Here is a 13,477-nt window from a genome sequence, read left to right as displayed (position 1 = left end):
ACCTTGCAGACAAAATTATTCTCCATGACATGGCCACATCTACTGAAACATCGCCAAGACATCGTGGACATGTCTTCAAGACCAGTTGGAGACTCAAAAAAGTCAATAAAAATTGAGCATATTTGATTCCTCGCGACTCCCCGATGACTAGGGTAGTCTCCATGAGACAATGAAAATGTTGCAGAGACACTCTATCCATGAGCAGCAAGGGGTCCCCATCTGCAGTTTTAGTCGTGTGGATATTATAATCAATGGAATTAAAAAGTTTGAGCAACCTCTTAGTGAACTTTATTCCTGTCAGCTTTTGTGTTAACCTGCAGTACGTGCAGAAAATTGCTGTTGCATATGATCAGGTTTATTGCCAGCGCTGCGTGTACGTATTTATTCCAGTTTTGTGATTTAATCATTATATGGGATTCTTGTTTGAAAGTATCATCTTAAAGATTGTGTGCTACGTGGACTCTCCTTGTCAGTGATGATTAGCCTCTGTATGAAAAAAAAAAAAAAAAAATTATGAAATTTCATGGATTTAAGGATACAGGTCTAGCATTACTGTCTCAATTGAAGTTTGAAGTCATGCATAACCTATCAATTTTTCCACGTAATGAGGAAATCTTATTCAAGATACACGACCATGTACTATGAAGCTATGTGTACTTTTGTAAGCTTCAAAACTCCAAGTACTTACTTCAGCAAGGCAGAGGGCAACCTGTTTCGGCAATTTCCAGCAGATAATTCCAAAGTATATGTCCCAGTGTGTGGTGAGTCCTATAGAAGACAGGACACAGAGAAAGACAGAGATACATACTTGAATCATTAGGAAATGACTCTGATTACTGCTATACATACACATTCAAGTTTAGAAATTTATACTTTGACACAATGAACAAACATGATATGCAAGAAATGAAAAAAGTTAAAGATGATTAGAAACAAATGAAGAAGATAAGAGAAGTAAAACAAGATGACAAAGACGGAGACAAGATGAAGAGAAGAGCAAAAAGATCATGGGAGGAGAATAAGAAGGAAGGTGACAGATATGGAGAAAGTAAAAAGATAAACCAGTCAAGATGTCAAATCAAACATGACTCAAAGGCAGGAAGGAAAGAAAGTGAGCCTAAAAGGAAAATTGGGAAAAGAGAATCAAAAAGGGGATAACAATGAAAAAACCTACACAAAACAATACAAGAATGTTGGCCTGACATGGAAGAAGAACGATATAACACTGGCATTAATCTGTGTAATGGAAGGTATGAAACATCAGCCAAACAAGTCATCAAGGGAAATAATAATTGCTTTACTCCAACTTGCTGTAAAACACAGCCATAGTCAACATGGAAATCCATTGTTTCAACTCCATACTGTCTGGGCTGACCTTCTCTCTCCAAGTCAACTAATATTCCTTGCTCTCATTTTGAATTGCCCGACTATGGAAAAAGTAGGACTGGTGTTATGATTACGGAAGGTTCAAGATCTCTGAGTACTCCCTGATCCGTATTCATTCCCATGGTTGCCGCCGAATGGATGTCTTATTTCACTCAAAAGTGCTATAAATGCCAACAGACAATTCAAACATAAAACTTCAATCATTCTTGTCTTCCAGTGTTCATAATCACACATTTTATGAGAAAGACAGTATGCATGATAAAGACCTGGGAGATAAAAAGCTACAACTTGATGCAGCATTGCACTCATTCTACTTCCAACAGGATTTCATCCACTCCATGGTTTCCATGTGCAATTAAATTTGCACAATAACAAGACATAAAATGGCATATCACATTCATATCCAGGGTTGTATCACATACGACAGAGAATCAAATCATCTGGTAGAGTGAAAGCATAAATCATACAGTATATGTTCCTGTCCTTGAGAGTCACTTCTCTCTTACAGTAAGTGCGTATTTCATGGTCACATGATGCATTTTAGTACAATTACACACTCCATTCACGATGGTTATAATGAATAGAATACAGAGCCAAATACAGTCTTACAGAATAGAGTCAAGTAAATAGAGTAGAGTCAAATGAACACAGTAGACAAAAATGAAGAGTAAAGTCAACTAAATGGAGTAAAATCAAATAGAGCCATATGTATAGGGTACACTCACATAATGATTATAGTACAATGAACACAGTACAGTCAAATTAATAGAAAAGAGTAAAATAAAATAGAATCAAAGAGAGTAGAGTCAAATGAATACAGGTAAATAGATTGAGTAGAGTCGGATACACAGAGTAGATTCTGTAAAGTCAAATAAGAGTAGAGCCATATGAATAGAGTAGAGTCAAATAAAAAGTCAGAGCAGAGTCAAGTGAATAGAGGAGAGTCAAATTAATAGGGTAGAGTCAAATAAAGAGTAGAGTGAGATGAACACAGTACAGTCAAATGAATAAAGTATAGTCCAATAAAGAATAACAAATAGAGGAGAATCATTTGAATAGAGGGAAATAAATTGAGCAGAGTCGAATACACAGAGTAGATTCAGTTGAGTCAAATAGAGTCAAATGAATAGAGTAGGGTTAGTGAATAAGGTAGAAGTAAATAAATAGAGTATAGTCAGATGAATAGGGACAGTCAAATGAACAGGGTAGAGTCAAATTGATAGAGTAGAGTCAAATAAATAAGAGAGGAGAGTCATTTGAATAGAGGGAAATAAATTGAGCAGAGTCTAAAGGGCTTTTTACACTTGTGTTTCTTAACCCCGGACTTTCTCTGACCCAGGACTATCGTTAGTCCCGTACCAATTTTTTCAGCTTTTTACACTCGCCAATTAGTCCCGTACTATCTCTTGTCCGGGGCTAAGGAGAAAACTGACCTTTTTACACTCGTCTTTCTTAGCCCCGGACTTTCCAAACCACATGAATATTCATAATTACGCTGTGTACTGTACACGCACACGCACGCACCGGCAGCACTTGATTACCTCGTTTCTGATTGGTCAGTGAGGGTCGCACTTCGTCTCCGTCGCTTAGCCCAGGATTATTTTTTCGTTCTGTTTACACTCACTTGCTTGGCACCGCAATTGCGGTGCTAGCACCGCAATTGCGGTGCTAACCCCTGCTATTTTGCAGGGCCAGATAGTACCGTACTATCGGTGGGGCTAGCCCACTTTGGCAAAAACGAGTGTAAACAGAAAGTGGGCTAAGGATAGTCCCGTACTATCGGTGGGGCTAAGGCCCCCCCTTAGCCCCACCGATAGTCCGGGGCTAAGCAAAAATTTACAAGTGTAAAAAGCCTTTAATACACAGAGTAGATTCTGTTGAGTCAAATTGACTCAAATGAACAGAGTAGAGTCGATGAATAGAGTAGAAGTACAGTCAAACCTCTATTATCCGGCCTCCCTTTATCCAGATCTCTCTATTATCCGGACGCAATCTCGCCATGATTTTTTAATCTTTTTTTAATAATTACGGGAGGAAACACACATGAATTACATATACTTGATACATTTCTTAATAATTATTTAGGTAAATCATCCCAAGAATTTATAAAAGAATATGATTTCCGCTTGCAAACACGAACCTCTATTTTGGGGTCTGTTACTGAGTGTAACAATGAAAAGGTTGCAGTATACACATTACTACATGTGGTACTACAATGGGCTACATCAGTACATGTGTATGTATATGTACATGTATAAAGCAGTGAGTCTCCCGTATCCGCCAAATCCCTTATCCGGATGAGCCCCGGTCCCAACTTGTCCGGATACGAGAGGTTCAACTGTACACTGTAAATAGAGTAGAGTCACATAAATAGAGTACAGGCTTTGTGAAAAGAATGGAAGATGTGCTATCAAAATTAGACCTAACATGAGAAGTGATATGACAGTTTAATATTTCCCATACTTTCTAGTCAGTGACATTAGTCACAACCACACACTCAAATTGACAGAGGTGATGATGTCACGGCCTCACAAGTCTCCCGTTGAATTCAGCACAATGCAATGTAATGCAAAATGAATGAGAATGAGATGCATCCAATGCATCATATTGTAGCAATGATGACTTTTAACTGTTAAAAAACACACAACTTGAAAGCAATCTATGTACAATTTTTATTGCTCTTACCTGTTTCATTTTTTTCTAATTGCACCAACTCTCTTTACCCTTTTCCCTTTCTCTCTCCCTCTCTCTACACACACTTATCCGATTATCCTCGGGATTCGTCATCAGTGGGTTAAGGGGAAAAAAGGCTAACTAATAATTGACCTAAAACATGACTTTTTATTTTGTTTTCTTGTACAAATTGAAGTGCGTATTCAGTAAAACATGTGAAACTTCACAAATTCCATTACTTTCTTAAATACTTGAAGTCAAATTCTGATGAAACTTCTGTCGGTCTAATCACACTGTCAGCAGGCAAATTGGAACATTGGTGACAGGCCATGACTTTTATTAGGATTTCTTTGCTTACCTTGTTTTTAGATATCTCAGTCATTTCAAAACCGATTTACATCTAATAAACTGTCAATTCCCCTTAGAATTGTATGCTCTTTAACATTTTCCTAGAGTGGTACAAATCTAAATGCATGTATCTTACAAAACATTAAAAGCTGAATCCTCACCTAAACCAATACTACCATCCTTTTAAAACTACTGTAAAACAAGATATATTCGCAGCATGAAAATTTTGCGGATTGGAGCAGACAGCCTTTCTCGCAGCAAGAAATTTTCGCAAATTGCCACTGGCATCCAATGCATATTGTGTAGGCAAGAACTTTCGCATGCATTTTAATTTCGCGAATGTTGATGCTCGCAAAATTTGCGAAATTTGAATGCACGCAAACATTCCTCGTTTTACAGTATTCCTTCCACAGAATGTCAGCTAACTGCTTCAATGGCAGAGCAGTGACGAAAACATGCAGACAATACAAAGCAGTACAGGATTAAACCAGTTAACTGCAAACTTGGATGTGATGCCAAAATCTCATCCATATTACATGAAGGAGGCAGGGAGGGATGTCTTGCTCAATTATTAATGTCAAAAAGCCCCGTTAGGAGATTGCAGGGAGGGATCATAGCGCCGGTAATGACTTTTGCAACACCTCTCCCCCCATGAGCCAGGGAGTCACTGGAGTGCTGGGTGTAGGAACCACCACCCGAAGGTGACTCATGGAAGCAATTAATGTTCCCCTCCAGAGGTGTCACCATGCACCTGTGGCCTACACTATGGGTGCTATTTAGCATCTGGCTATACACGCTGCAGGGTGCCAGAAACGGACATTAGGGTAGATGGGAACTCCAGAGAAATGAGCTTAACCCAAAGGTCTAAGGTAGAATCTCCCATTTAATTTTTTACACTTCATCAAGCTCACAGTTTATTGACCTCCATCTAAAGGCGGATGTCTGAACTTCTTGGCAAAGAAGAAAAGAGTTCTTCATCCCTCCCCCCCCCCCCCCCATCTCCAAGGGAAAGGAAAAAAAAGCACAAAACAACATCAAATGACCAAAAACACCATATCAAATCATCTTTATTTCAGCATTTTTCAATGCATATCTATCAGTCTGTCTGACACTTATTATCACATGTCATAATATCTCTTTTTTGAAGTCTATCTTCACAAGAAATAAATGTTGATCAAATCAATTTTTTGTATTGCGTCTAAGTGCCATACTCATAAATATCAAAGATCTTTGTTTCCAAGTGTGATTCCACACAGCATTCAACTAGATTTTTTCATATCATAACTAAAATGTAAAAATTAGGGAATTTATCACACTTTTTCACAAAACAAGCTAAGCAACCACATACTGTTCAGTATGTGCTACATAATTATTTAGAGAGTCTGATTTTCAGTGAATCAGGATTTCTCGACAATTCTCTGAGTGATCAAATTTGCAATCATGAAGCACGGTAATGAAGGAAAAAATGTTTGTGTATTTATGTTGGGATCGGCGTTAACATTTTCTCCTTATAAATTTGTGAACACCACCGGACTCATGAAATATATGGCACATACAGTACAGTAATTGGTGGAGGTGATGTTGTCATCTGTCAAGTTCAGTCTACCTCTATATAAGACCCCATTTACAGTGCGAGGCTCGGCCGTGGCCGAGCCGCGGCCGAGCCCTCCTTCATTTCAGTGTAAACGCGCAAAAGGCCAAATGCGAGGCCAACATTGGCCACGCATTTGGCCACGCTCTGGAGGTGGTCTCGGCTGCGGCTCGGCCATGGCCGAGCCCGGCCTCTTCTTGGTGTCAACGTAAACTGGGCCAAATGCGCGGCCAATTTTAGTCTGGCTTCCAGACCCTCTGCCCGTGCTATTTCGCTATTCACGATATTAACCCCCTCAATGTCGAAAACTAGTATAGTTTAAGGTGGTTTTGTCCTGCAAAGGATCTTTCCTTCGGCAAAGGCCTTTGCCCGAACGGCGACAAAGTCGCCACGGAATCCAGTTGGCAAAGGGTCTGAAAACCAGGCTATACCAAATTGCGTTTGTTTGCAAGCAGAGCGCCACTACGACAAAATATTGAAAGGTTTGAATTAAAAGCGCGGCCGAGCCCAGCAGTGTAAACGGACAAAATTGTGAGGCTCGGCCGCGTACTGTAAATGGGGTCTAACTTGTCACTAGATTTTCCTCTGTGATATGACATGAATGTGATGAAAATAAGCATTTTCAATGCAGTCTAATTCTTAAATATCTGAGCAGTAATACTAACTTTTAGGAGAAATAGGGTTACAGCCATGAGACCATCAACCAAATTATACCTTTTATCATCCCCTTTTCAAATGCACAGTATCACAAAATATAACTTACCATTACAACTCTAAATCTTATAATTTTCCTGTACAGTTTTTCATCTGGTTTTGATGCAAGTTTTACCATATTGTGCTCATTACATTTTACTCTCTTCTGTAAAAGCTGACTTCAGCAAGATACAACATATATGGCTTTGCACTTAAAACTGCCATGAATGTCTACACAGTTTGATACCCTCCTACTTTTAAATAAGAGTTTATCACTTGTGCACGTATTGTGTCATCAGTAACCACTACCTTGATTTGCATCAAGCTGTGATCTAAGGCCCTGGTCCTATGTCCCTTCATTTGCCTATGAAGATCAACATTGATTTGATTACCTGTTCCATAAAGTCTCCAAAAATCTCTATTCTCTCCTATCCGTACTACGCCAGCCTCCCTTTGTCCTCCAGCCATGCCAGTCAAACTACAAGCTTCCTCCATCAAATTAAATCTTGATTTGTTCGAGTGGCATTGAATAAATGCGAGGGACACCAAACGGAATGTTCATCATGATGATGAAATGCAAATAGTGTTCAGAGCACTCTGTCGGCCTCCAGTTAGACTGTTTAACCCGCTGACTGCTATTCTCAATCCACTGATGGTATTATCTTCCAATGGACAGGTGTGGATATATCAATCATATTCTACTGTAAAACACGATATTTTTCGCGAGTTGCCTCTAACATTCAATGAATATAGTGTAGACAAGAACTCTCACATGCATTTTAATTTCGCGAATCTTGGCTCTCACGAAATTAAAATGCACGCGAACATTCCTCGTTTTACAGTATTTTCCCCGTCATGTATACCAATTTCCTAAATACTTCATACAGTACACTTTCTTGATTAGAATAATATATCATGACGGGAGACCAGTAGATAGTTTTAGTCTGTAGCTACACTTTTTACACAATACCATGCGATATTTTTTACTACCATGGTGATGCGTCATATCATCATTATCTGATCCATTATCTGCTATCTTATTCACTTTCACAACACAGTCTACCATGACTGGCTGTATGTCACTTGGTAAGGTATGTTTACATTTCTCAGTATCTACAAATTATATGAAGAACTGCATACAGTGAATTACCACATAAACAGATAAATGGTGTTGAGAGCAATTTACTTTCCTGTAATGAAATACTCAAAGCTAAATATAATGACTACCAGTACCACTCTCTGATTGAATACCATTGTAGGACCCTATTCACTTCTCCCTTACACACCCACTCTTCCCTTTCATCCAATCTAAAGGTAGATGCCTCTTCTTTTGGAGGAGTATTGCCTCTTGTTGCTATGGGAACTGACAGCCAGCTAAATGGCCTGATTTCAGGGCCTGGTAGCAAATGAAATCATATTGATTTTAAGCTAGCTTCACTGTCCATGAACGAATGAAAATGACATGTGATAATTCGTCCTACAACTTCTATCACCGTCCCCCTCTTCTAGTAGACGACCTAACCTGTAGATTCTGTGTTAGCAGTAATTGACTGGAGATCTAGCTCCTCCAGCTCTTTATTAGGTGCCATGTACATACCTGCCAACATTTCAAGATGAAATATCTTACTCGTGGATTGCAAAAATCTTATTTTATATGCAAACTGAAGTTAAAAATCTTACTTTCGGTCAAATCTTCAGAAAATACACATGAAAGGTATATCTAAATATTTTTTTTTTAAATCTGATTTCTCTGACAGAAAATCTGATTTTCATATTTTTAACGCAAAAAAAAAAAATCTTATTGAATCTGATAAAATCTTACTAGTTGGCAAGTATGCATGTAAGAGACAAGTTGCTGCCTAACCCTTCCTGTGCCAGGAACTGTGAACAGTGTGTACAATGCACTGGGTTTTTCTGTGCCACAACGCTCTCAAAGGGTTAACCCGTTATTACTCTTCTCCTGTGTTTGCTTTTGTCTGGCTTTGTTTTGTCAAATCTAACTCTCTCTTCTCATCCTTTGTCTTGTAAATGCTTTATTTTTCTTATCTAATGGATCCATATAACTTGTAAGATGGGCATACTGCAACTCCCGAAAAGCTTGATATGAAAAAAAAAAATCAAAAATATTTTTTACAAAATGCACTCTGAATTTGCTGATAGGAGATGACTAGTAAGGACAGATTGTTATCACAAGTGATTTTGATAAATGTAATTAAATCTTTTTTTGATTCAGTCTCATAAAATCTTAATAGATTATTATTCCTACATTTCCCCTACAACTGTCCACATCATCACTACTTTGTAAGTAGTAGCATATATCTTCCAATCATAAATGCTATCAGGCTGACACTGACAGCACAGAAAACATTTCAAGAATAAAAAAACAAAGTAATGAAAAGAATATGATAATGAACTTACTAGCACTGAAATAATTCCTCCTTTTCTTTGTACATATACAAGTACATGTACATACACAAGTACCCCCCCCCCCCCCCCCCCCCGCCCATCACACACAGGTATGCATGCACAACTAAAAATTTTGCACAACAAAACAAAGAAATGTATCAGTCCCGATCAGCTACAATGTATGTTCATGCTCCTTTGATACAAAACATCTGAATTTTACTAGAATTCATATGCTCATAGACACATCAGATTTTAATCAAGATTTAGCCCATTTCTAAGAGCAAAAATGTTCATTACAACTGTCCCAAATTGGGGCTTTAAAGACAATATCTTGTCTCTTCCACTGCCCAGATAAAAACAAAATCAGAGAGGTTCTTGTCTCCTATGCTGCTCTGGGTCAGAGTGCCTCTTTATTTAAATGTCATGTCCCATGCTGGCAAGCATATCATGTTTATGTGAATGGCATTTGATGTCTTGCTGTTCAGCAAATATGGATTTATATATTAGAAAAAAAAAGGATGGGGGCAGTGTTGTCACTGGTCTGCTTAATGAAAATCTCAGTTTATTTCCTATGCACTTTGCCAAAGCAAAGCTGTATAATATCATGGGAGGGAGGTGAAATAAATACCAAAGGATGCAAATGAATTACTTCTTTTTTCTTCATTCACATGTAATAGTCAATTTTAGGCAACTTTATGAATGCTAAAGCATTTGGCAATCTCACACATTGAAGCTGTAGCATTCACCGAATCTCAGTCCAATTATTGTAAAACTGTTTTCATTTCACTTACCTAGTGAGGACAGGATGAGTGGGCAAACAATAATTCATGTTCAGACTGTCATATTCCTTTAAATATAACACATTCAGAATCTATTCTGCATTCTAATCCTCAATACTTTGCTGAATTTCACAATGATTTGTAATTTAACAATTCTCCTCTCATGACTGACATACATTTCAATTTGCTTGATTTTTTTCTCAGGGAAGAAATTTCCATTTATTTATTTTTTTTTTTTCAAGGAAATGGAATTTGAATTCAAGATTTGAGCTACATGTATGATGACAGACTGCAAATTGAGTTACGACTTACTATGACGCTTAGAACATGAGAAAAGGATGCTTTTGGCATTGCCAGATGAAAGGATTAATAGAGCGAGCAGGATTACTAGATGGCAATTAATCAATCATTTGAAAATCTACTGGGCAATGCCCCATAAAAAACAAAACAAAAAGAAAATACAAGACAAACAAACAGAGTTAATCACGGAGTCCCAGTGGTTTGACCTTTAATTGACATCCAGAAATAGTAGACAGGTATATTGCTTTCCTTCTCTGTGTTGCTTTCTCTGATCTAGAATATTTCATATTCTCCAGTACATTTTTTTTTTTCCTTTTTATCTAAGATTGACCATCATTATTAGTTTGGGGTTTCGTTTCATGTAACTCCAAAGTACTTTCTCTGTTTTGCTCCAAGGCATGAAAATTGACTGTTATAATACCAACAGAAGCCACAACAAACATCAAGTCTCTTGTTTGACTTTCCCCTTTGAGATATGACAGAGACAGAGACAGAGAGAGAGAGAAGAAAAAGACAGCAAATTTTAGTTCTACATGCTTTGTGCCCAGTCAGAATTGAAAGGGAATAAACAGTCTATACACAGGAAAGGACAAAAATATATCATGTTTCTGTTGTAACCCGAGAAATTTAAGATCTAGGTCGCTGACATTATCACTGGTTCTTGGGATGGATATTGGTCATTGTCTATCACGAGGTGATATCGCTTGATATCGGCCATATGCAATAGGGAGAATTGAATGGCTTAGTATTGAATAGAAATGATAATAACAGCTCCAAAATTCTATTGAACATTGTGTTTTATACGATTTCTAGACTTATTGTGTAATGTATGCTACATGGACAGACAAAACTGTTGCAGATTTGGCAAAACTTTTCATAGATTGCAACAGTTTCGCCTGTCCATGTTATACAAATGTATGACAATAAGTCTAGAAATGATAGAATGATTCCAAACTGCAAGTAGAGAGAGTTACTGTATGAAAGTCAAAATGTGATGTTGTTTAGGTTGGTTACTTGTCAGCTTTCACTGAAATGTAATTCATCCAATGTCACCCTATAATTGCAACTCACCATGTTACCATGACAACAATTTAGACAAAATCAAGTGTGCGCCTACATGTCATATTTTGTTGATTATGCAGCAGATATATGTCATTATGAATGTAATGCCCTAGGGAATATGACTTTATTAGTAGAGTGATGGTACATGCTGATAATAGCACATTCCTTTTTTCTTTTTTTTTCAACAGCCATGATAAACTGGCAAATCTTTTTAAGCTTCAGATCCATGCTTTACATTGCAGGACTATCAGTATTAGATAATCATGTGACTACTGAATGTAATATCTTTTTTTCTCTAAATACAGGGGAAAGAATAATGTACTGTAAAAGTGCGATTAATTATTCACATTCAGCCGGGTAAGAAGAGTTTCACATGTTTTTAATTCCACGGAATCAAGACCTCAACTACTTCTGGTTGCACAAAATGTGCGAAAATTTCAACACTGCGAAAATGTCCACTTTTACAGTATTGAGGTTCTCTCTCTTAGCCACATGAACACTTCAACTAAATGTACAATAATATTACATCACATGACATGATGTAAACGTTTATATCACAAACGTCTTTTGTCCATTATCACTGCATTGTACATATGAATATAAAGAACTATGAGCACACAGTGGACTTGCACATGCTACTATGCATTTTAATCACTGGTGATCCCTTTCGAGAGCATATTACTTAACGAGTCCCACAATAGCAATAGGACACCATGGCACAAGAGATGAAATATGAGAAAGGTGATTATCAACTGATGATCAGCGATTATGACTCGACTAATTTGCAGTTGGTCTTTACACCATCAAGTGATCATGGCTTTCAGAAAATGATGCACAGATTGACAGGATGTGGCGCAGGTAATTAGAGTTTGGAGATGACTACAATAGACATGTGGTTGCAAGTTCATCGTGTTTCTAAAGCGCATTTTTATTCAGAGCTGTTTACAGTGTATCCGTTTGAATGGGACTCTCGGAGCCTTAAGAACTGCTCTTGTGAATTTGTTTCTCTTTCATTGAATGTACACTAAAACCTAAATAAGCAGTTGAGAAGCATCTACTGTGAAACGAGGAATTTTCGCGTGCATTTTAATTTCGCGAATTTCGCGAAATTAAAATGCACGCGAAAGTTTTTGTCTACACTACATGCTTTGAACGCCAGTGGCAATTCGCGAAAATATCATGCCACGAAAAAGGCTGTCGGCTCCAATTCGCAAAAATTTCATGCCGCCAATATATCATGTTTTACAGTATTATTTTACATGTACACATCAGAAAGTTTGAGACTCTCCCTTTCTGTAATGTAGCAAGCACTCAATGTCCCTAACCTTTGCCAGTGAATTCATTATTAGGAGTAAAGATAGTCCACGGCAATTAATGATTGTTCTCACAGGAGAACAACTCACGAAACACTCTACGCAAGGCAAGTCTCTGTGCATGGTTCGTTAAATCCAAGCAAAACACAGGCAGCAGCAGAGCCCTAGATGTGCTTGTCCTTCTAACACAGTGCATTATCTCTAACACCTTCTTACTCCGCATACTCTCTGACTGTGTGATAACGCAGCTACACATCACATAGCACCTTCACTGGGAGACAAAACAACACCCCATGCAAATGACGAAACTCGTCGTATTTCATCTGTGTAACCCAAACCAAATACAATGTACTCACGAACATGCACAGGGGTGGGCGATAACGTACAGACTCAGCTCAACATCCCTCCACGTAACACGGCAATGCATAAATCCCAACCTGCCCCTGCCACAATACTCCCAAAATATTTCTCCATCCACCAGCTTGCAGAGTCCGTCCGAATCAAACCTGAGCGACCTGATGCGCACGGAAGAAAACAAACATTCTACATCTGAGGTGGGAGGGAGAAAGAGAGGGAGAGAGAGAGGGAGAGATGGAGCTTTCCTATGAAAGCCGACATGCAGTGTGTCGTCTGCATAATAATTGCATGTGTGTGTCTCCAATTGTGGGCTCATAATTGTATAGGTACGGCAGCATGCACACTGGTCGGTAAAAGGAGAGATGGGAAAGGGGGGGGGGGGTATAAGCGGCGGTGGATGTGGCGCACACTGGTAGACCTGTATCAAAATCTCATTTGCCTAATGCGTGGCTGAGCGACGCACTGCCTCTCACGTGCATGCAATGCGTGTGTGCTATGCATTTAGTGTTGCAGCGCACGGGCTCCACCGGGCCGAATTGTGCGTGGGAGGCCCGTCCCCCTGGTGACCA

At 38.5% G+C, this 13,477-nt stretch overlaps 1 protein-coding gene across 2 annotated transcripts in view; it reads right to left on the bottom strand.

The window, feature by feature from the left end:
* The window catches only part of LOC140234126 (hippocalcin-like protein 1), a 50,968-nt gene extending 37,930 nt beyond the window's left edge, over positions 1-13,038 (bottom strand). Inside the window, exons 1-2 of one of the 2 annotated variants that reach the window (XM_072314200.1) lie at positions 12,938-13,038; positions 689-768 (exon numbers count right to left, since the gene is read on the bottom strand). The gene's annotated coding sequence lies outside the window, so the exon portion shown is untranslated. Of the gene's footprint in view, positions 1-688; positions 769-12,907 lie in introns of both variants that reach the window. The other variant, XM_072314201.1, reaches the window with a different exon arrangement.
* Between the last annotated feature and the right edge of the window lie 439 nt (positions 13,039-13,477).

This window comes from Diadema setosum, chromosome 10 (assembly GCF_964275005.1).
Source record: "Diadema setosum chromosome 10, eeDiaSeto1, whole genome shotgun sequence".
In the NCBI taxonomy this organism is placed as follows: domain Eukaryota; kingdom Metazoa; phylum Echinodermata; class Echinoidea; order Diadematoida; family Diadematidae; genus Diadema; species Diadema setosum.
This window is presented reverse-complemented; position numbering and strand designations above follow the sequence as displayed.